This window comes from Macrobrachium rosenbergii, chromosome 9 (genome assembly GCF_040412425.1).
Source record: "Macrobrachium rosenbergii isolate ZJJX-2024 chromosome 9, ASM4041242v1, whole genome shotgun sequence".
In the NCBI taxonomy this organism is placed as follows: domain Eukaryota; kingdom Metazoa; phylum Arthropoda; class Malacostraca; order Decapoda; family Palaemonidae; genus Macrobrachium; species Macrobrachium rosenbergii.
In genome coordinates this window covers 50299822-50325252 of record NC_089749.1, presented here as the reverse complement: position 1 = coordinate 50325252, position 25431 = coordinate 50299822, and the positions used below count along the sequence as shown (strand labels likewise).

General features: G+C 41.1%; 1 protein-coding gene, 1 long non-coding RNA gene and 1 pseudogene across 2 annotated transcripts in view; 2 read left to right on the top strand and 1 right to left on the bottom strand.

Moving 5' to 3' along the window:
• The window catches only part of LOC136841781 (mucin-2-like), a 244327-nt gene that overhangs the window by 89436 nt on the left and 129460 nt on the right, over nucleotides 1–25431 (top strand). The window lies entirely within an intron of this gene.
• On the bottom strand, nucleotides 57–169 carry LOC136842185 (5S ribosomal RNA; annotated as a pseudogene).
• Nucleotides 7628–25431, top strand: part of LOC136842116 (uncharacterized) — a 29436-nt gene continuing 11632 nt past the window's right edge. Inside the window, exons 1-2 of the long non-coding RNA XR_010854178.1 lie at nucleotides 7628–7783; nucleotides 16515–16631. This is a non-coding gene — a long non-coding RNA (uncharacterized lncRNA). The remainder of the gene's footprint in view (nucleotides 7784–16514; nucleotides 16632–25431) is intronic.

The following is a 25431-nucleotide window of genomic DNA, read 5'->3' as shown; positions in this document are numbered from 1 at the left end:
GTGGGCGCACTTCGAGCCAAGAGAGGAAAACCCCCGGAGGAGGATATCCTGTGACGCCAACAGCATCTGGTGTTCCCAGGCGGTCACCCATCCAAGTACTGACCAGACCCAACGTTGCTTAACTTCGCTGATCGGACGAAGCGGTGCTTAACGTGGTATGGCCCAATCAGTTGGCTGATAGCGGTGGGGAATAAAATCGCCGACTGCTAAACACTAAAACCGCCGTAGCAGTAAGCAAGGAGAGCGCCCAACAAGATAACGAAACCGTAACAGTACCAATGAAAATAAGATCCCCAAAGGCTAAGAGAAGTGAGGGACAAAAATAAAGCATAATGAGGCCATGATAATAAGCGAATGGGCTCGAGGGGAAGCTCGTAGCCTAAACGCTCAACAACACTTCTCGTAATGAAGCCACGATAAAAAGCGAATGGGCCCGAGGGGGTAGCTCGTAGCCTAAACGCTAAACATCACTCGTAATGAAGCCATGATAAAAGGCGAATGGGCCCGAGGGGGTAGCTCATAGCCTAAACGTTAAATATCACTCTCGTAATGAAGCCATGAGAAAAAGCGAATGGGCCCGAGGGGGTAGCTCGTAGCCTAAACGCTAAACAGCACTACTCGTAGTAAAGGGGTACAGAACAAACATAAAATGAATCAAACCCACTAAAGTTAGGAATCATTAATGGTAAAATATCCCAAATAAAAAGGGATACAAATAAAAAACACAAAACAAAGATGCCGACCCAAGACCAAGAGAGGTCAAGAGACGACGTGAGAGGAGATCGAGACGGGCGTTATAAATCCCTTTAATTATTAAACTAAAGGAAAATAAGGAGCCTCAATCGCCTAAAAACAATAAAACACTGGTACTCAAGTAATTGAAGAAGAACCTTGCGAGGATGCCATAAAAAATCCAAAATAGAGCACAAAATAAGGATCACAACGAAATTACGTGTGAACGAAAAAACGTGCTAAAATGGAATGCGGCTAGTGTTGCCTTGTATACAGTCCACGAGTAGTGCATGGGCTTGTATCGGCACCTCTCTCGTTGGGACTTTTGACATTGGGAATCTCTATAGGATAAGGTTCCGTGTTTTTGTAGTTCACCCTTTTCCATACACGACTCCATCTAGTGGAGCTCGCTCTGGGGGTAGTAACTCCAGCATTTCATTTAGCTTTCTCTGGTATCTAGCAACGGAATTACCTAGAAATAAGTGCTGAATGGACTTTTTCACCGGGTGACACGGTACCCGATCCAGAAATATATATATAATAAATTATATATATATATATATATATATATATATATATATATATATATATACTGTATATATATATATATATATATATATATATATATATATATATATATATATATATATATATAAGTTGACCTGGTATTCGAAGGATTAGGGACCACAGCCACCCCCAATAAGCTGAAATCCATGGACCACAGCCACCCGCAATAAGCTGAAATCCATGATAAGTTTTTAATAGTTCAGTGCCTGTTTTAATAATTCAAACACCAAATATTGTATATTATAAAAAATAATGATAAGTTTGGGATTACGTAAATCAGTGATGAATGTTGATTGAAGGTGGTGGTGATTAATTAGCTGTGCAGTCCAATAAATGAGATGAAGATATAACTGCACAGCAAAGCAGAGGAGTTACACCTCCTCTGGGGGCACCTCTTCCCCTTCTTCCCTTCTTCAGGCACTTCTTTAGGGACTTCTTCAGGGATTTCGAGAGGATTTAGGGGGTCCTTCATCCGCTTGAGGAACATGGTGATAGGCAGCTGCTGCTGCTGCTTCTTCATGCTGATGAGGACATTATCATAGGACCTCAGTAACCCATCAAGGCCATTTGTGAACTTTACGGAGTATTCCTTATAAGGATCCCATGTTGAAGCTATCTCCTGCAGCTCCCTGGCTGCCCTCATCCTTCGGGACAGACATTCCAAATACAGGCCCTCATCCTCCTCCTCTTCCCTTGAACCTGGCATGTCTTCTTCCTTGTTGGCAGACTTTGTCAGCTCTTCTAAATCCTGGTCCGTTAGGGGGACAGAGTGGGCATCAGTGAGGGTGCCGACTTCATCCGCGGTGATGTCATCGAAACCTTCTCCACCAACCATCCTCGCCGATTGGACTGCGTTATCAGTTGGCAAATGTTGAATTTCTTCAGGAGAGAAGCCCTTATAATCATGAACACACTCCAGCTACAACGTCTTCTAGCACACATTAAGGGTCTCTTTCATATCCTTCAACGATCTGTCAATGACAGTCAGACATGTCAATTTGTGAATTTATGCCAATAATTCTTCAGCATAAATTTACTGTCAGTGTCCATTTCCTTCACAAGGTGCTAAAGGGGGTTCCATGTATAGAGTGCCCTGAAAGCACGGATCACGCCCTTGTCCATAGGCTGGAGGAGAGAGGTTGACAGACTTTGCCAGCTCTTGTATATGAATCAGAGTGATGTGATAAAATAAATTCATAATATGGCTGTGTGTCACAATCCAAGAATCATTCCAGGTTCTTTCAAACTCCAGACAATAATGTTTCAACACCAGCAATTGAAATATGGGAAATGAATGTAAATGAAACTCATGACACTACAACACATTTATTCACAAAAAGGATGTCTTTAGGATGAGGCAGCAAATGCCGTTTCTTGCAGGAAGGGCTGAAGACTCGTCCTGGCTACAGGCAGGAAGGGCTGACTACTTCTCGTTGTCACAGGCGGGAAGGGCTTAGCGACTACTCCTCCGCACAAGCAGGAAGGGCTGACTACTTTTCTTCGTCACTGGTACGTAGGCTCGCTGCTTCATCTCGTCCTGAACATGGAGGGCTCAGGGACATCTCATCACAAACAGGAAGGGCTGGCTGCTTCTCTTCATTTTGGGCAGGACAAGATTTTATGGAGAAGAGTAAGGGTCGTCTGAAGGGGATACCCCATCAGAACCTTACTTTGTCTGACCTCTGAGTGCCCTCTCTGTCTTGGGGAGTCTCTTCTCAAGCTTATATACCACTGTATGGGCGGAGCTAATGACGACAGACAATCGTCATCCTCATATAAGGAGTTTTTTTATTTTCTACACAATGACTGGTTCCTAATAACCACCCCTTTCCGGTTACGCCATAGAAGATTCCAGATCGAATTTTCTGATGTAATGTGGATTAAATATTGCGCCACGTTACAGAGGCATGGCATGAGGTACCAAGTGGTGTCATTTCCACAAGAAAGGGTTTTCATTGAATCTTTTTCAATATATTTTATCATTATTGCATTTACCCATGAAACTGTGTGCAACAAACATGCTACACTGTTAACATGGTAGAGGTGGGTTGATATTGATTCTAATTACAAATACCCGAGTTCGACAGTGGTTTGTAGGTGGGAGCCGGTATCAACTTATACCTCGCTTGATGGCCATGTGGTTTAAGGCATCACTGTAGTCCTGAGTTCTTGTCTTCTGTGGTTCGACCCCACGAGACAACGTACTTATTATCAACTAAAAAATTTCCCTTCAGGTAACATATAAAAATATATTATTTCTGAGGCAGAGCAAATTGGATATTAAAGGACATTCATTGCTTAATGCTTGTATATAAATCATGGTGATGTGATAAAATTCATTCATAATATGACTGCGTGCGACAAATGCACTACATGGTTAACATGATAGAGGTTGGTTGATATCGATTCTAATTACAAATACCTGAGTTTCACAGTGATTTGTAGGTGCGAGTCGGTATCGACTTATACCTCACTTGATGGCCATGTGGTTTAAGGTGTCACGTAGTCCTGAGATCTTGCCTTCCATGGTTTGAGCCCACAAGACGACGAAGTTATTATCAACTAAAAAATTCCCCTTTGGGTAACATATTATGAAAATATATTATTTCTGAGCCAGAGCAAATTGGATATTAAAGGACATTCGAAGCTTAGTGCGTGTAGATGAATCACGGTGATGTGATAAAATTCATTCATAATATGACTGCGTGAGACAAACGCACTACATGGTTAACATGGTAGAGGTAGATTGATATCGATTTTAATTGCAAATACCTGAGTTCGACAGCGATTTGTAGGTGGGAGTCAGCAACAACTTAACATTACTTCACTTGATGGCCGTGTGGTTTAATGCAAGTCACTGTAGTCCCGAGTTCTTGTCTGCCATGGTTCGAGCCCATGAGATGACGAACTTACTATCAACTAAAAAAATCCCCTCCAGGTAACAAGTATGAAAATACAGTCGACCTTAAGTTAAGACGTACTAATGGGGGGCCCAGGGTGTCCGTCTTAGCTGATAGTCTGGTTTAACCGGCGATATATATATATATATATATATATATATATATATATATATATATATATATATATATATATATATATATGTATACACACACCTATAAATATACTGTATTTCATTTTTTTATAAAGAGTATGAATAATAAACCAATGTAGAAATGTTTGAATTAAAGCTCTTGGTAAAAGATGAAAAATAAAATATGATAAAAATGATGGAATTCAGCCACATATGTAGATGCCTAGGCCAAGACATGAACACACAATTGTTAAGTAAAAAGAAGTGGAGCCTCTAAAATGAATAGTAAGATAATGAAATTTAGATTACAGGTACGCATTCCTTTACCCGAAATCCTTGGGGCCAGTTGTGTTTTGGTTTTTGGAATTTTTCGGATTTCGGAACTGTGGTGTCAGGAGCATAAACATCACTATTGCAGCAAAAACATTTTTTTCCCTTTTTTATGTTTTGTTTCATTTTGGTTATTTATTCAAAATAGTTTATTATCTATATTAATATACTGTTAAATGAATGTGAGGTGATCAAGATCATCGGTAATAAAATAGTGGGACAATTAAGACCTTAAGTTCACCAACACAGTTTGTTTTCAACAAAAACATTCTGTAAAACGCAAAAATATACATGATCAGAATAATTGTAATTCAACTTGTGAATTTTAACAATAAGTAAAACTAAAATACATTTCATCATGTCAATCTCGAGAGGGTTACGTTGTCATCAGTTTGCAGTCGTAAATCAGAGGACGATCCAGGAATAGGATTCACAAGTGGTGATGCATCACCACGACAGACTGTTGTGGGATTTTTCGTACCACTATATTAAAATTAGAATTACTGTTGAACTCTTGTTTTCATGAAGAAATAATTATATAAAGCAAATTAATGAGTAATTTTTGCCATCAGCAGTCAAGTAATCACGGTCCTGGCAACGTTCAAACTTAGTGCTGATATGACCTATGTCTATAAATAGAACAGAAGTAGAGGGCTGTCATTGGCTAGCAGATCTCCATGGCAACCAGCCAGCCAATCCGGTTTTATATGTATTCTGTCTGAGAAAGGACGATTTGCTCAGGGAAGCATACAATAACAAATGCGTGTGTTTTGAATGCAATACGTAGTTTTTAATAGTGTAAGTATTTTACTGATTACATGAAGAATAGAATGAATTCCTTATTACTTTGAGCACAAAGTTTTTGGTTCAGAGATTCTTCAGCAACAATATATATATATATATATATATATATATATATATATATATATATATATATATATATATATATATATATATATATATATATATATATATGTACACTTACATATATATTATATTTTTTTTTTTTTGCTCCAGAAGATATTTACTATCGTCATTTGCCACATAAACAAGTATTGTTCAGTAACTCGGCTCTTGTCTTCATAAAGTTTACCTTTGTCATGTCTTTTCTTTCCTAAAAAACATACAAAGCATCGTACTGTAGCTGCCAGTCAGGCAGCAGATAGGTAAAACTGTTAAAGCTCAGTGATTGGCTACGATACTTCCTACCATTACAGCATTTCTTAATGACGGTACGTAATGTGCGCAAGTTAAATTGGTTACAAGTTAAAAGACTTTCAGGTTAGTACAGTATAAATACAGAACAGTATATATAAAGTAGAAATATAAATGAAAAGTTTTTTATTTACCTTTGGTAAAAAAAAATAGGAAAATGTTATGCAACGAGTGGAGGAACAGTAACTATCTTTAATCGTTGTCGAACATTACGTATTTTAAATCGGCTGACCCTCTTCAGTGTTCGTCTTATCCGATATCCAGATTAACGGGGTCCAGTTTATTGAGGGTTGACTGTATATTATTTCTGAGGCAGAGCAAATTGGATATTAAAAGACTTTTTGTACTTTAATGCGTGTACAGTATATGAATCACGGTAATGTGATAAAATTCATTCATAATATTGCTGCGTGTGACAAATGCACTACATGGGTAACATGGTAGAGGTGGATTGATGCCGATTCTAACTACAAATACCTGAGTTCGGCGGTGATTTAAAGGTGGGAGTTGGTATCAACATATTACCTCACTTGATGATCATGGGGTTTAATGTGAGTCACTGTAGTCCTGAGTTCTTGTCTACTTGGTTCAAGCCCACGAGATGACGAACTTATTATTAACTAAAAAAAATTCCCTTTCAGGTAACATATATGAAAATATATTATTTTCGAGGTAGAGTGAATTGGATATTAAAGGACATCTGTAGCTTAATGCTAATACACACACACACATTATATATATATATATATATATATATATATATATATATATATATATATATATATATATATATATATATATATATATATATATATATATATATATATATGTATGTATGTATGTATGTATGTATATTATTATATATATATATTGTATAATACATATGTATGTATATATATATATATATATATATATATATATATATATATATATATATATATATATATATATATATATATATATATATATATATATATATATATTATATATATATATATATATATATATATATATATATATATATATATATATATATATATATATATATATTTTTTTTTACTGCTGCTGATTTAAGAATCTGGATTTTCTGCTTCACCTATTTGTGGATTTTTCACGGAAAATTTACCTATTTACGTTATTTTTCATAGAAAAAATCACTATTTTCATATCATTTTCATGACTAAATGCATTTTTTTATAAAACTATTAAAATTCTTAGGTAAATGAGTTTTTAGAGGTTTTTTTTTGGTAATTGATCTATCAAAATAGGCAGTCATAAGTTCTTAGAAGTGTGTCAAGTATTCGCAGATTTTAGCTATTCGTGGGGGGTTGTGGTACACATCCCCTAAATACTGAGGGGTCAACTGTATATATATATATATATATATATATATATATATATATATATATATAAATTTATAAATTATATATATGTATATATATATACTGTATAGAGATATATCAGCTGTAGTATATTTTGTATTTAAATATTCTTTTTCTTGCCAGGTTGTGCTGATGTATACAATAATTTAGAATATAATACAATGACCATGGATGCAGGAAACTTAATCACCGAGCTACAGGAGACGAGTACCATCCTGAGCACAGCCAATACTGGAGTCATAACACTGGCCAGAAGCAGGCAGAGGATATTTTGGGAAGATCTATATCCTCATTATGTTGATTGGTATCCATATTACAATGTGTATTACACTATGTTTATTAATAAATTCCTTGGTGGGATGATAAAATGGCAGTACTAGTTGGTATGAAGAATACCATAAAAACGAAAATGAACTAAGGAAGCCCAGCCTTACTTTGAATGGCATCGCTTACACTGGCGACTGTGAAAAATTAGTTTGCATTGGTAGAGACAGCATCAACTGGACAGGAGAAATTCACCCGAAGTGTGAGTATTTTGACTAAATTTAAAATTTAAGTGGAGTTACCTTCACTGAATATGGCTAACTTTACCATTGTATATGCAGATATGATTAACTTATGTAGTATATTTGCAGTTCCTTAGAGAAATCCTTAAATAAGGAGTCTTGAATAACAAATCCCTTATTACCAGCGTCTCTGCGTAGTGAACGGAGTAGGCTACTGGGCAAACCTGTATCTTCTTCATCGCTGCCTTGATGCATCTTTCCAAGCTGCAGTATTTCTGTGGAATGCATCATCCTCTGCTAATATCTTCTCCAAATCCTCCTTCACTTTATCATGCCACCTGGTCCTTTGCCTTCCTCTCAACCTTCTGCCCATAACGGGTTCCACCCAACCCTTCTTCACTCCTTCCTCCTCACTCACCCTTACCATCTTAGTTTTCATTTTTCAGTCTTGCAGTCAGATCCCAAAATCTACCTCAAAACACCCATTTCTGTTTGCTCCAGCTTTTGTTCTTTTATTCAAAGTGCCCATGTTTCTGAACCATACATCATCTCTGGTCTGAATACAGCACAATAGATCTATTTTGAGTTTATTTAAGTTTGTTTTGTTATACACTACCCCTGCCACCTCATTCCATTTTCCCCAAGCTGCTTTTGTCCTTTGTTTAACATTAGCTTCTTCCCTCCTTCCTGGTTTAAAGTAAATTCCAAGTACCTAAACTACCTAAACCTCTACCTGTTTTAAATCTAGTCATCTTCCTATCTTGTATACATAACAAATCCCTCCTGCTTGCAGGATACCATAACCTCACTTTTTACCCACACTTGCCACTCTTTTACCCCCTCTTTGCAATTTTTCAGCAGTGCTTGCTATAATCGCCAGATCATCTGCATATAACAAGTCCCATAGAGTTTCATCCTAATCCTTTGACTGAGTACACCCTTAACCAGTACAAACAGAAATAGGCTAAATACAAACCAGAGCCATTTATACAGGAGTCTCTTTCAATGTGAGGTGGAGCTGTTGTTGAACTTGGTAACAAGGTTGTAAACTGGAGGAGATGGGATTTGAGTGGGGGACAAATCCCCACTTATTTTGCATCATCACACACTTTTCTATGGCAGGTGAGAATTGCAATTGTGCTATGCTTGCTTTCTCCCATTGTTTGGTTGTTGAATTTGGATGAGTAGTTTGCTACCCTAATTCTGTTGCTTGTTAGTACTTTTGTTTGCTGTCTTCTTGTTTGTCATTCCAGTATCAAGAAAAAACATGACCAACATCATTGCAAGGGGCATGGCCATCCTTGTAGGTATTTCATGTGTTCTGCAGTGGTAGACCCCAAGCTGTATTTTCCTTTTGTTGGAGGAAGGTATACTCATGTCTCTTCCTGCAAGAAGTGTGCTGTTCGGTCTTTCCTGCAATCAATCAGTCAATCATTTCCTGTCGCACCCATGAGGATGCATAGGGCCTTGATAAACTCATGCCCTCACATTCTGTCTTGGGCTGATTCCTCATGATCTCCCCAACACCCGTCTTCTGCTTCCTGCCTCATGGTTCTCAACCACGTCTCCTTTGGCCTACCTCTACCTCTTTTACCAAGGGCAACCCACCCTTTCTTATCTCATACTGTTCCTTGTCTTCTGTACACATGGCCTAGCCACTTCCAGCGTGAGAACCTAACATACTCATTAACCGGCTGAACCCCAGTTACTTCTCTAATTTCGCTATTTGATATCCTATCCCTCCAATTGATTCCTAATATTCTTCTGAGTGCCTTATTTTCAAATGCTAAGAATTTATTATCCAAAGTTACTCTACTGTATCCTGCAGTGTGAGAAATTTGATAAGAGGCAGAAGAAAGATAAGAAGCTGTCGTCAGCTTCTAGAGGATTATAAACCCAATGATGCTCATGAATCCTTCTGGTTCTTATCTTTCTCCCTCTTCTTTTTCTATTCCCTTGCCTACTAGTAGTACTACCCCTCCTTGCACCATCAATAGTGTCTCACCCTTCAGTTCCTCTGATTTTGGTGTTCCTGGTACTAAGAAGACATCATCTCTGGAGTTACTGGGAAAGATGTAGCTTATGATTCATATCCCTGGTAATATGTCTTTTGGGTTTCAGGACAGCCTGGCACAAGAGAAGATGTCACTGTCTCTGGCACTTCCTCTCCTGTAGTGTCTGCTGCTGCTGTGTCTGCAGCTGCCCTAGCTTTTTCAGTTACTGCTTAGGGAGGGAATCTCCCTGTTGCAGCGTTCCTTCCAAGCAGATCCCATGGTTGGTACTTTGTCTTTGGTTCCAGCCTTGACCCTATCTTTGGTAATGAAGACTGGCAAAACTCAAGAGGTGAAAGGGAAGAAACACTCAGTGTTCTTCTTTGTCATCATCTTCATCATCATCTAGTTTGTTTTTGTTGTCCTCCTCATCCCCGGACTCTCTTCCACAAAGTAGGCAAAAGAAGTAGTGAAGCCTAAGGCACTGCACAAGAAGTTCAGGCAGAGTAATAGTGTGCTGTTGCATCTACCTGCTTAGTTGAGAAGTCTGATCCAACTTCATCCAAGTGTGAGCTTTCTTGTTTGACTTGTGTGCATTATTGGGAATGTGCACACACTAGGGCTTTCACTATAGGGAGAGGTTTCTGATCTTGCCACCTTTCATGTGAACATTTTACCAAGTGTGTGGAGTGGCAGTGCATGTGGTTGCTCCTGCCCTGTCCAATTACTCAGTGGCTGCCAATGATAGAGGAATGGCTAATGCAGAGACTAGAGCTGAACGTAGTCTTGACAGTTGCTGGATCTCATTGACTTCTCTTATGAGGAGCTTGCCTGTTCATGATATCAACAGCAAGTACAAAGACAGAAGGCATGTGCAGCATTATCCTTGCCTGAAGAGGATGTACAGTATCTTGTTCTTCAAGGTATCTGATTGGCCCTGACAATCCAACTCCTCTTTTGTTAGCATAATAGTCTCAGGAAGGCTACCTCGCTTCTCACCTCCTAACAGGTTCATTTTAAGAGCTTTCCGTAGGAAATGTGCCTGAATCAAGACTGTTGGTCAGGTTGCCTTTGTCCCTTGATGTTATTTTCGAAGTGAACATCCTGATCTGTGGATCATGGAATTCCTTGGCATCTAGCAGATCAAGCAAACTCCTCCCCTTCCACCATTGTCAGAGGAGGTATTATGGAGATCATGGAGGCTGCTCCTTTGCAGCAGGACTTGTCAGTCTGTCGAATGATGGACAACCTTCCTCAAGAGAGACTTTGTGAAGAATGTTGCATTCTCTGCTTCAAAAGTGAAAACCACAGTCAGTATCCATGTTATCTCTCCAGACTGTCTCATGATTCAACCTATGGCAGAACACGTGGACAGACTTTGCTGTGAAAAGTATGTTTTCTTGGGACGAGAGGGTGATCTTCAGGAGATTTTTGGTGTAGGGAGGTAAGCCTTTGACCTTCCTTGTGCACCTGAGTGCCAGTATGTAGGCGAATCTTGTTCTTGAAAGGAGAGACATGGTTGTCTGTCTTCTGAGAGATTTCTTAATAGAGTAGCCTCTCACTGAGGAACAACTCGGTGCTGGGTTCTTCACAGCTCATGGAGGTGGTGGTTGAATTTTGGAGATTGGATTCCTGAGATTCTTTGATCAGCCCAATGCTATCCTTCAAATCCGGTTTAGGGTGCAGTGAAACCTTTGACATCTGGGGCCACAAAGAAACCTGTTCATCCAAAATCCAGACAAGAAGTCCAACCTTCTTTCTCGAAAAAGGGTGGGGGTATTCCCAGCTCTTTCATCCTCATCCCCCAGCTAGGGATGAAAGGGGAAGAAGAAGGGAGGGGGTCACAGAGAGTGGCGATCCCTTTCCTCCACTGCCAGGAGTAGGGGTTCGTTTGTCTTGCTGTTGGGCAAAGTGGCTGGAACATGGAGCAGACCCTTTGGTAGTGTCAGTCCTCTGGACTCCATAAGGAAGGTGACCCCATGCTTTTGATAGACTAACGATGCATATTTTCAAGGAACCATTCACCAGACTTCTCAGAATTTTCTCTGCTTTGTCTGCAGTGGGACCATGTTCCAGGTCAAGGTGTACTTTGGAGTGGTGATGTCCGCTTGGGTGTTTACCTAGGTGTTCCTCTTGGTGTCAGCTTGGGCCCACTCAAGAGGTATACTCCTGCTATGGTATCTAGATGATTGCCTTGTCCTTGCATACCTAGAGGCACATTTGCTCCAGGCAGAGATCACCTTCCCACCTTTTTCCACAAGTTGAGAATCTTGGTGAATTGGCAGAAGTCGGATCTTATACCTGAGCAGAGTGCAAAGTATCTAGGCATGCTCGTAGATTCGTCAGCAGTAAGAGCCTTCCCATCGGACTCTGGAGTAAGCAAGATCAGAAAATTTATGGCATAGTTCTTGTCACAGCAAAATAACCAGCTTGGATTTGGCAGGAGGTTCTAGGTCATCTGTCATCCTTGAAAGCTCGTGTCTCATGTGCAAAGCCACCTATACTTGCATCAGTGGCAGCTGAAGGTTCAGTGGTCAGCTGATTGAGATCTTCCTTCTCAACTCATGCTCTTGAGTTGAAATATCAGAAATGACCTAGTGTGGTGGATGAATTACGGGAACCTCTTATCGGGAATTTTGTTGAACTACCTTCCTCTGGAAATGCTTCTGTTTTCAGACATATGGAATGAGTATTGGTAGCACATGTGAGAGGAGGGTTTGTTTTTGGAGATGCAAATAGCATGGTTAGCACTGGAGGCATCTCAGGAGCGGTTGGTAGGATAGTCGGTTGAGTTGATGAGTGGCAACACAACCATAGTGGCCTATGTCAACAGGTGAGCATAGTGTTTCAGACCCTGTGTCAGTTGGCACTGCAGATGCATGAGTGGATGGTTTGCCAAGGCATTGAGTTAGTAGCCACATACACTCCTGGCAAATCAACTAAGTCATCAAGGTCAGGTTAGTAGGGATGCAGTGATTCCTCTGCCATTCAGTGGCAGAGAGGTTTCATTAGCTATTGAGAGCCCACATCCCCTCTGAACAGAAAATTTCTGGTTTTCTGTTCGCCAGTCACAGACACTTTAGCAGTGTTGGATGATGCCTTCCAACACCCCTGGAACAAGTTGGACATGCACTACTCCTCCTTCCATCCATCTCCACAGGTTGATTAACAGCATTCATCACCATCAGTTTCAGAGTGATTCTGGTGGTACCTCATTGACTGCAAGCCAAGTGGTACTCCAATTTGTTGATCCCTCTGGTTATGACAGGAGAGATTCCCCTGAGGCCTGTCTTCCTGTGTCAGCCACACGTTCCCAGTTGCCATAAGTCAGTTCACTCCGTGCACCTTCATGCATGGAGTTTATCGGGCTTATCTTTTGAGAAAGAGGCTTTCCTTGCAGGGCTGTGAGGGAGATGTCTTGGTACTTCTACTGTTTCTCTGTGAAAGTGCACCAGGGAAAGTGGTCCATCTGTGATTTATGTTGTAGAAGAAGCATCTTCCTGTTGGAGCATCTGTTCAGTAGATCTGAGACTTCCTCATCTACCTTCAGCACAACAAGCCCCTTTCAGTTTTGGCAGTAAAGCAGTATTGCTCATCCTTGTTGCAGGAATTCAAACTGAAGGGGCTGGACCTCTCTACTTCCGTGACAGACTTTCCCTCCTTCAGAATTGGATGTCACTCATTCTCTGGAACCTTTAAGGCCCCCTCTGAGCTTTCGTTGCAAGCTTTGAACAGAGACTTTACCCTCAAGTGGGAACCCACATGGACTGCCATATCTCCTTTGGCATTCACAGGGATGGGAATCTCCCCAATTTTACTTTGTGTTTGAGTGCATGGCAAAAACTCAGAATCCAAACATTCCACATGAGAGATTCAAGAGTCCTCAATCTCTTCCTTCTCAGGCTTTGGACGGTGGCCCTTGGTGAGATGCTTCTTTGCTTATTCACACTTTGAGGAACTCTTGGAGAAGGACCCACTTCTAGGGGCCAGAGTGTAAGTACAGGGAAGCACAACAGTTTGTCTAGGAACACCCTTTCTTTCTGGTTTCATGGGATGAACATGCAGGCATACAACCTCCTCTGAGAAAGAGGTTGGCCTCCCTGCTTGCTTGAGAGCACATGCAGTTGGATATGGGGTTGTCCCCAGCTTTTTGGAAGGACTTTTCATGTAATGTGGGCAGGTGTTTGGTGCAGACAGACTGCCTTTACCTCATTCTGCCTGAGAGACATTCCCCACAATTGCTTGAATACCTTCTCCTTTGGGCCTGTAGTGTAATGTCAACAGGTTTTGTTGACAAACTGTAAGGCTGAAGGTTTCAGTAGAGTGACTGAACTCCTCTTCCTTCCTTCTGTCTTTTGAAAACAGCTGTGTCTAGGCCAGAATACCTGCTGGAGTCTTAAAAGATACAGGTGACTAAACACCAATCGTCCAGTCTTAGCATAGTTTTTAGATACATCTCCCTCTGTCCTCCCATTTATGACAGTAGGTGAAAAGACATGATAGAGCTTATTCTGGGCCCTTTGCTTGATAATCGCCAGAGTTAATGGTCATGTGGCGTAGGGTGCTCTAAGGGGGATGTCATGTTCTCTGAAAGTTTTTCCATGCTCAAATACCCTACAATTTTGCAGGGTTACTCTGGTCCAGAGCCCTACTGCTCTGGTGATTCATTTACCAGACATAGTGAAAGGCACAGGAGTCCTTACATCCCTGCTTGCATGCACAAGCAGGAGCATGGCATTTCCAGGTGGATTCAACTCCAGTTAGTTGCTGGAATGACTTCTCATGTAAGGAGTAATTCCTCTACAGTATACAAAAGGTAAGGGTTTGTATTTCAGCGGAAATAACAAATATTTCAAGTACTGTAATCTGTTTTTCCTAGTTATGCAGACCAGTACTTTTTACAGATTAAACCCACCTCAACCTCCCCCTTTTTTCCTGCAGCTGAAGGCAATACAGTAGTGAGTGGTGACATAAGGTTATTGAGGGATATTCCCCCACTCATCCCATGTCTCCACCAATTAACAACCTTGCTACTAAGTTCAGTGGCTGCTTCAGCTTGTGCTGAGGGATACTTTGAGTAAAGGGCTCTGTTTGCATTTTTAAGACAAATACAAATCACTTTTAAATATTTTTTTATATTTTCCCACAGGCTGTTATTTGTGCTTTCCTCATCCATTTATACATTATTTCTACCAAACTCGCTAACTTTTTTAGTGCTTTCCACTTTATTAAACACCAAATCATTCCCACCCTTGGTATTCCATCAAATGCCTTCTGTAGGTCATATAAATGAAAAGCAGAATCTTTTTTATCTTCTGTTCTCTTTTCCTGTGACTTTTTTAAAGACAGTATCAACTGCAGCACTCCCTCTGATAAAACTGTATTGTTGCTCTCCAATCTTCACAACTGCTCATCATTTTTCATCAAATATTTTTTCTTTTTAAAGCCTTCAACAATTGTTCGGTTATTTTGATTCCTTTGTAATTACTACATAATATCTCCCTTTGGTGTAAACATATTTACCATCAGGCTTTCTTTACAGTCATTTGGCATTACTGTACATCCTCCTCTTAAATTGGCATTAACAGTTCCAGTATCCATTTCCCCCTTCCCCCTTCAGCTATACCAGGTATCTTAAACATTTCAATTTGTGGCTCTGATGAACCCTTGCCCTTCTTAATTTACTTATATCCTTTACCCCCATAGATTGTATCTCCATCACTGGCCCATCCACCCCCCTCTCTCCCTCATCCTCCAACTCCCCTGTTATCATGTTCTGTTTAAAAGGTACATATAATAATCTAACCTTTTTTGTTTCAAGGCATCATCCTTCAGCAAGATATTCCTTGTTGATTTTTCCATGAGTTTAATATTCAGTAAATATCTTTTTCACCTTTGTTCCTAACCTTCTCTACAACGTGTATGTAGCTCTTCCAGTTGCTGTGCCGACTATCTAATTAGTTTCTCTTACTTTTTCTCATTATCATTCCTAGGCACCTTGCACACATCGCTATTCAGTCCTTAGAAGCTTCAAACTTTTTTGCCTAGATGAATCTTGTGTCTCTATTCATCCACCAATTTTCCTCCCTTTGAACACTCCATAACTACTCATACATTATGAAGTATTTATCTAGACTGAAGGTAGTGGGCAGTTTTAGCAGCAAATGAGTAAAATAATCCAGTAGAGGGTGATAACACAGCATTGTAATGTCAGACAAAACCTCAGTCAATTATGTCATTAACTATTTTTGGATTCTTGTAAACATTTACTGCTTTTCCATTTGCTTTTAAAATCCTCATATAGCTGTTCCATAACAAACTAGTCATCCAAAAACTGTCTTCATTGCCCAAACCTACACCATTCTTTACCTATCAATCCTTCATTCATCTGTGCCACATTTTCAATCAAAATCATACCATACATTCCCTTAAATGCTAAGTATAATTTTAGTCTCCCCTTTCACCTTTACCTTTATACAAAGGAAGAATAATTAGTATTCTCAGCTATTCCTTCAGAACCTTTCTGTTATCCAGACCTACCTTATACCCACCAATTAGCCACTTTCACCTTGCAGTTCCATCAACTCCTGATGTCTTTTAATTCTTCAACTTCTGGAGGTGTCCTTACACCATCAACAACCAGCATTTTCTTTATTGATGATGTTAACCTATATTATACTCAGCTTGTATTATTATTTACTGTTGTTATTGTTACCACCATCAAAATGAGTAATGGCAAATTAAATACCTATTTTTCCAGGTTGCTTTTACAATGGTGACTGGTATCATCACGGTTACCCAATTTATAAGAATGATTGCAGGGCAGAAGTCTGTTTCGAGGGTAAATGGCTTCAAGTTGATCAGTCAGATCTATACTGTGAGTAATTGCTAAACATAACCATGTTCAAATAAAGTAATGCAGTTAAGAAATGTTGATATCATGTGTTGGTTGAATTAATGAAAAAGTGAATTCATGAATTTGGAAGTTGAGAAATTAAAGTTAGGCAATATTTCTGTCATAAAAAGAATAAGATTTATGCACAGTATTCCTCCTCTCTTCAGTATGCTTGGCAACTATTTTGGGAGACTGAACTAAAACTGAAAAAGTTCCAAAGTTGTTTTCAAGACCAAAATATAATGTCCAGTTCAGTTACCTAATGCCTGAGTAGCCTTAAACTTAAAACTGACTGTGGAAGGGATACTTCAGTAGGAATAGGGCACAAACAGAAAATATGAAAGTAGAATGACTGAGATTTTGGAATTGAAAGACAGTGACTATTTTATTTTCACTATTCTCTTTGGACAGTTTGGAAATTACTTGCTTTGGCAATAACGGTTCCTATCAACTTAGCTCTTTAAGAATATTTGCATAAATGTGTCAGTCCATGGTAAATTAAACTCAGAAGACTTGGTTATTTCATCACCACAGTATTTTTGATATGTCAAAAGTAGGTTTTTTCCATGTCAAAACTGTTTTTAAATATCTAACTTCCTGGTAGTTACATATATATAGCTTTATCCCGCCGATTCGTCGTACAAGACGGCAGAAATTCAAAATTCATGGCAATCGCCGACAGATGGTCAGGTGGCCATACCTGAGCTCCCTCTACCAGGTACCTGGAACCATTCCCAATTGTCCTCAGAAATTCCCTGCCGTCGTTCTATCAACGCGGAAATTCGCTCTACTTTGGTTTGCTTTGCTACAATTGGTGAAGTACCCATTACTTGTTTGGTTTTCGTTGATGGCTTTCGCTGATATTGGATTTCCCTGGATTTTCTTTTTCTCACTGATAGCTAATTTTGTTAGTTTCCAACTTGAACAGTTTTTATTTGAACTTTCTTTTCAAGATGGCTGACCCTGTCGTCAGAATGTGTGTTAGGGGATGCAAGACCTGGTTTCCTAAGGCTGCTCTTGATCCCCACACAGTATGTAAGAAATGCAGAGATCATGTGTGTGCATTTGATGATAGATGCAAGGAGTGTGAAAGTTTGTCTGAGTGAGAGTGGAGAGAGTATGATCGCTATGTGAGGCGATTGGAAAAGGACAGAATTAGAGAGCTAGATCTTCTAGTGTTCTGTCAGCTAGGTCTTCTGATAGTCAGGTCCTTTCTAACTTGTCTGATACTAATATTCCTGATCCTAGCCCTAAGGTAGTAGTACCCGATCCTCCTGCGGAGTCTGGAGTAAGTAATCCGTCTTTAAAGGATATTATGGCTGCTATTTCTGCCATAGGAGTTTCTGTGCAATCCCTTTCTTCGGATAGGGAAGTGATGTGGGGGGCAGTGCATAGTTTGCAACAAAAGTTCGGTGACAGTGTTAGTGCAGTGGAGGGTGCGTCCGTTCGTGTCTGTCACGCTCCTAGCCCTAGACCTCTTCCATGCTCCCCAACCCCTGGGAGAAGGAACGTCGACAGGCTAAGGGAGGTGAGAGACGTTGAACAATGAGCGGACGTCCCCTCGAGCGATCCTGTTGACGCATCCCAGGACGCTCCCCCTCGCCGCAGGAAAGGCGAGATGAGGACATGTTCGTCATCCTCGGATGACGCAAGACCCTGACGTGGTTGGCGTCAATCGCAAGAATCTAGACCTATCAAGAGACGCAGGTCCCCCTTCCCGCTCCAACAACCCTCTTGCAGCAAATGGAGCTCTCCAGAGAGATTCCTGTCGGAAGAAGACGGCGTTTCTGCGCCTAAACAGAGGCATAAGACGCATAACTCGTCGGAGGAAGAAGACGTGTACATTACTTCAGTTCACGCTTCTCCCCCTCCCCCAGAATGGGACGTGTCGCAAGCTGCGTCACCTCCTCATCATCAGAAGATCCCAGCAAGAGTCTCTGAAGTTGTGGAAGTTCGTGCAGTGCCATCTCCAGTTGTTTCCCAGCAGCAAGTGGCACCTCAAGTAAAGTTCTTGTCGGAAGTTCAGCAGTCCCTTGCGTCTCTTTTTGACTTTTACAAGTTGCAAGGGCTAAGAGAAGAAACACACAAGAAGGAATCTAAGGACGTCAACAGACCCAAGAAGAGGATAAGGCAGGAGTTAGGACAACAAGACGCTAACAGCCAGCAAGACACTTGCGGCAAGTTGCAGCGCTCATAGACGCTTCCTCGCAACAAGCCGCACGAGTGACGGGAGGTGACAAGGATCGACGCGCCCCTTGCAGCAAGTTGGATGCATGCATGACGCACGCAAAGCAGCATGATACACACGTTTCCCCCACTCGTTCGACATCGGAAATAGCGGATCCTTTGGAAGAGATCTCGAAGAGGAAACTCAAGAAACTCTTCATGCTGCAGATCTGAAAAGACTTCTACTCTTTTGGCGGACTTATTTCCCAACGATTTCCAACAGGCCGTACCTTGAGTCCTCCTCGCAATTTTGATGGTAGACCCCAGAAGTCTTCTTCCTTCAAGAAGACAGTGTTAGCCAAATCAGTGAAGAGAGCTTTTTCGACACTGAATGATTGGATTTTGAAGAAGAAAGAACAGGGAAAGACAACCTTTTCCTTTCCCCGACGAGATTGGCTTCTAGATCCAGCGTGTGGTAATGAGACTGGGGAAGCTCTCGGGCTTGGGAGTTCCTGCCTCCTCCCAAGGGGACTTCTCCAGACTCGTTGACTCTTCACGTAGAACAGCCATGACAAAGGCCAAGGTTCTGTGGTCCACTTCAGAACTATTGAAGTCTTCAGCTTGATGGACTGGACTCTAGCAGCTCTTGCAGAGGTTTCAGATGAGAAGAATGACACGCAAATGCACCTTATTGCCTGTCTTGATAAAGCTGTGAGGGATGGGACGGTCGAACTTTCTGCCCTTTTCACAGCAGGTGTTGTCAAGAAACGAGCTATGCTGTGTTCGTTCCTGTCTTGAGGAGTGACTCTCTCTCAGAGATCAGAACTCTTGTATGCTCCCAACCAAACAGCTCTTCCCCTTCAGAGCTGGTTAAGATTTATCAGCAGCCCTTGCGCAACAATCAACGCAAGATCTGATCACAAGGACTGCTAGGAAAGTTCTTCTGGCAAACTTTTTAGACAGGAAGGACAAGGAAGCTCCTCCTACGCATCAGCCCTTTCGTGGGAGAGCCCTTTCGAGAGGAAGTCAGAGAATGGCTGCTGGAGGACAACCTCGTAAGAACCCCAAGCAGCAACCGAAATCCAAGAAGTGATCATAACAACCTCCAGACACAAGTGGGAGCCAGGTTATCCCACTTTTGGCAAGAGTGGAGCCAAAGGGGAGCGGACAACTGGACAGTCGAAGTTTTGAAGGAAGGATACAAGATCCCCTTCCTAAGGAAGCCCCCTCTTTCACCAGAACCGTTAGAGTTGACAGCTACTTACTCGGGGAGCAAAGCAGCAGCTCTTCAAGAACAGGTGACCCAGATGCTATCAAAAGCAGCAATAGAAGAGGTAAAGGACCTCTCGTCAGAGGGTTTTTACAACAGACTTTTTCTGGTACCCAAGAACTCTGGGGGTTGGAGACCAGTTCTGGACGTAAGTCCATTGAACAAGTACGTAAGCAAAGTCAAGTTTGCTATGGAGACATCTGCGTCAGTCCTAGCAGGCACCAGACAAGAAGACTGGATGGTTTCGATAGACCTACAGGACGCGTATTTTCACGTACCAATTCACCCGAACTACAGAAAATATCCGAGGTTTGTGCATCTCGGGACAACTTATCAGTTCAGAGCACTTTGTTTTGGACTAAGCACGGCTCCTTACGTTTTCTCACGAGTGGCATCGAACGTAGCTCACTGGTTACATCTAAAAGGGATACGGATATCGATGTACCTGGACGACTGGCTAATCAGAGCCAGATCGCAAGCAAAGTGTCTGGAGGATCTACAAGTGACAATGAATTTGACGCAACAGTTAGGACTGGTAGTAAATCTAGCCAAATCACAGCTAACGCCTTCACAAGACATCATCTATCTGGGGATGAGGATTCAGTCAGTGGTTTTTCGGGCTTTTCCAGCCCCGAAACGCATTCTGGATTGCTTAGAAAAGGTGAAGCTCTTTCTAGGGAGATGGACCTGTTCGGCGAGGGAGTGGATGAGTCTGCTGGGGACCCTCTCCTCGATCGAACAATTCGTCTCCCTGGGAAGACTACATCTACGTCCACTTCAGTTCCATCTGTCAAGCTATTGGAAAAGAGGCCAAGATCTAGAGACGTGGATTCCGATCCTCTGGGAATCAAAAATCATTTGAGTTGGTGGAACGACCCCAACAAACTACAAAAGGCCTCGAACTTCAACAGAAGAACCCCGACCTAGTGTTGTATTCAGATGCATCGGACGGGGGATGGGGTGCAACGCTGGGGAAGGGGCGAGATCTCAGGTCTATGGGAAAACCATCAGAAGAAATGGCATATAAATGTCAAAGGAACTGGTGGCCATTCATCTAGCGCTAGTCCACTTTCAGGAGAAGGTCCAGAACAAGATAGTACAGTTCAACGCAGACAACACCACAGCGTTGGCCTACATCAGGAAACAGGGTGGCACTCGTTCGGATTCCCTTTACGAGGCAGCAAAAGATCTCCTGCTGTGGGCAGAAGCGAACAACATAACTCTGATCACCCGCTTCATAGAGGGAGAGAAGAACGTCAGAGCGGATCTTCTCAGCAGAGGAAGACAGGTTCTCACGACAGAATGGACCTTACATCACGAGGTGTGCAACAGGCTTTGGAATCTGTGGGGAGAACCGTCAATAGACCTCTTTGCGACACAGAGAACGAAGAGGTTACCAGTCTACTGCTCTCCAGTCCCAGACCAGGAAGCAGTGGCAGTGGACGCCTTCCTCATGGATTGGGAAGGACTAGACACGTACGCTTTTCCCCCATTCAAGATCCTAGACAGAGTCATGAAGAAGTTCAGGGAGTCGAACGACGCCCGCATGACCCTGATAGCTCCATTTTGGCCCATGAGACCATGGATCACAGAGGTGATGGAGTGGCTAGTAGACACCCCCAGGTCGTTACCTTGTCGGAACAATCTCCTCAGACAGCCACATATAGAGAGATACCATCAAAATCTCCTCGCTCTCAACCTAACTGCCTTTTGACTATCGTAAAACTGGCAAGAGCGAAGGGCTTTTCAAGGGAAGCTGCAAGAGCCATCGCGAGAGCGAGGAGAACGTCCACACTCAAGGTGTACCAATCAAAGTGGGACGTATTCAGGGAATGGTGCAGAAATAATAACATTTCCTCTTCCAGTACCTCTCTAACTCAACTGGCAGATTTTCTACTGCATTTAAAAACCCAAGGAAACCTAGCAGTATCAACCATCAAGGGATACCGCAGCATGCTTGCTTCCGTCTTCCGTCACAGAAATATTGACGTGTCGGGAGACAAGGACCTCACGGATCTCATAAGGTCTTTTGAGACAGTTAAGAGGAAGGACAACCCGACCCCCTCTTGGAATTTGGACGTAGTCCTGAAATTTTTAACCTCGAACAGGTTTGAACCTCTCGACAAGGCTTCATGGAAGGATCTCACTAAGAAGACCCTTTTCCTGGTTGCGTTGGCTACAGCCAAGAGGGTAGGAGAATTACAAGCCTTTAGCAAGAAGGTAGGCTTCAATGGGGAAAATGCAGTCTGCTCACTTCAACTTGGTTTTCTCGCTAAAAACGAGAACCCTTCTCAACCATGGCCCAGATCCTTTTCCATACCAGGGCTGTCTCATTTAGTAGGACAGGAAAAAGAGAGAGGCCTTTGTCCAGTTAGGGCCCTGAAATTTTATCTACAAAGGACCAGAAACATGAGAGGTCAGACAGATCACCTCTGGTGCTCGGTGAAGAAACCTTCGTTGCCCTTATCAAAGAATGCACTGGCATTCTTTATCAAGGACTTAATAAGGGAAGCTCACCAAGAATGTGACGAGAAAAGCTTCCCAATCCTCAAAGTCAAAGCGCACGAAGTAAGAGCTGTGGCGACTTCGATGGCTTATAGACACAACAAGTCTATGAAATCGATTTTGGAAGCGACATTCTGGCGAAGCAAGTCTATCTTCGCAGATTGTTACCTGAAAGAAGTACAGACCCAATATGAGGATTGCTGTTCCCTGGGTCTGTACGTTGCCTCCGGCGCCTTAGTTGGAGAAGGTACTACTGCCTCTAACCTATAACCTTCTTGTTTATTATACCCTTGCTTTTTCTTGATTTGAACTCACAGGTTGTCTGTGAAGGTTGTTGCAACCTTCCACAGTCTGGGGTTGCAAGTCTAAGTTAGGTTTTATGGAGTGTGTTTTTTAGTGATTTTAGTGGGTCAGGTGGTCAGCTCTTTGTCCATGGCTATGCCAGGATAGCAAGGGTGGTGGTCTAGTCATGTTAAGGTCGAGGACCGTGTGACAGCCCCATAGAGACTTTCTACAGCCCCTGGATGGGTTGCTGGGTCTCAAGGAATGCAGGCGAATGAGGCAGGATAACTATGAAGCCAGCTTCCTTATCAGGTAAGAACCAGAGTATGGTTACAGCTAATATATAGTGTTTAGTAATTATACGAATTCCCAACGGTGTTTTGGTTCTCTAACCCACCACCAATGGTGTCAATCAGCTATATATATGTAACTACCAGGGAAGTTAGATATTTAAAAATGGTATTTTCATTATAAAATAAGTTTTTAAATATACTTACCTGGTAGTTACATATATAAAAGGTCACTCCCTCCTCCCCTCTGAGAACAGGGGCATGGAATTTCTGAGGACAATTGGGAATGGTTCCAGGTACCTGGTAGAGGGCGCTCAGGTATGGCCACCTGACCATCTATCGGCGATTGCCGTGAATTTTGAATTTCTGCCGTGCGCGCGACGAATCAGCGGGATAAAGCTATATATATGTAACCACCAGGTAAGTATATTTAAAAACTTATTTTATAATGAAAATACCATTTTTTAGTTCAAGCAAGATATAGCTCTACTATTTCTTAAAAAAACGCAAGTATGAAAAAACAATCGTAAATTTGTTGGCACATTCTGGGATCTTACTGGGAGTAATGAATTCTTATTTCTTTTAAATATAATTTAACTTTCATATAGCTATAAGATTCAAGCCACCCCCTTGCTCAGGGGCGTAACTAGGTGAGAATGGGCCCGTGGCATTTTCTTACAGTGGGCCCCATTACCTCAAAAAAAAAAAAAAAAAAAAATATATATATATATATATATATATATATATATATATATATATATATATATATATATATATATATATATATATATATATATATATATTATTATGGGAGAGAGTAGAGAGATTGATTTGATATATCGTAGAACTGGTAGGCATAAGAAATTGAAATATAATATGGAGGCATTGAAATATAATTACTAATTGTTAATACATACATAGCTTAGAAAAAAACAACTAAATTATATATTCTCAATAATGAATCAGATGAATCCCCTTATGTAGGCCTATGCGGCCATTACATTATTGCATAATTTCGATGCCTATAAAATGAAAATAAACACAACTTGGTCCAAAACATTTATACCATCATTAAATAAACAAATATACCTTATATACCTTCTAGAATTCTTTCTTCCTTGCTTTCATCTCTGCAAATCTGTCAATGACTTTACTTAAGTTCAATTTACGCGCAGTTCCTTGTTCAATTGATAGAAGAGCTAGTCCTTCTAATCTTTCCTGTGCCATTGTACTTCGCAAATAGTTTTTAACAAGCTTTAGTTTGGAGAATGAATGCTCTGCACTTGCAGTTGTGACTGGAATAGTTAAAAACAATAGCATTGCAGTGCAAACCTCAGGGAAACTGGCTGAAATAGAATGATTTTCTATGATCAACATATTAGCAAGGTCCTTAATACTAGAAACTTTGCTTATTTCTCCCTTCAAAGCAGATCTCATGCTGAGAATTTCCTGTGTGGATGTTTCTGACACATCTTTGTGGTATTTTTTCACAAAACTAGATGCTTTTTCGTACAGCTCTGAGTCAGATAAATTTTGCAATGAGATTGGTTCCAACACTGAGAATGATGAGACAACTTCATGCAAGCCAGTAAAACGGAAGTTCAAGTGAGTTGTGATGATGTCCAGAGTATGATAGTAAACAGTTACTCTACACAAACTCTCTGGATCTTCTAATCTTTGGTCTTCACAAAGCTCGCCAAAATGTCTTTTTACGGTACGAAGTCTCTTTTTCTCAAATTCTGGTCTGATTGACCACTTCTGGGCTATATCTGTTGCTTCTTTCTTTACATCCTCAAACTGATTTCTTAATCTGCACATTTCATCCATGCAAACCTTTAAGAGGTCTGCTGCCTTAGCAAGATCAACTGCTTTTGATTGCAACATTTTTGATACTAAATTTATTGACTGTAAGATTTTGGACTGAAACGTCAAAAGGAATACAAAATTGAAATTTTCAAGACATTTCTTTAGTGCAGTGGCTTCATTGCGTTCGTCTGCCTTAGAGCTGCATAATATTATTTGTGCTAGAGCTTTCTGCACATCACAGAATCGAACTTTGAGAGCAAATACCGCATCATAACGTCCAGCCCATCTAGTTGGGTTTAACTTTTTAATAGTTACCCCTTTGTGAGTGCCTGATTCAGAAATTAAGCTAGATAATATGTCCCATCTCTTGATACTCAATCCAAAAAACACATAGACTCTTTGAACAATATCATAAAACTGCGCCATTTCTGTCACATCCTTGACAGCATCATTAATCACCAAA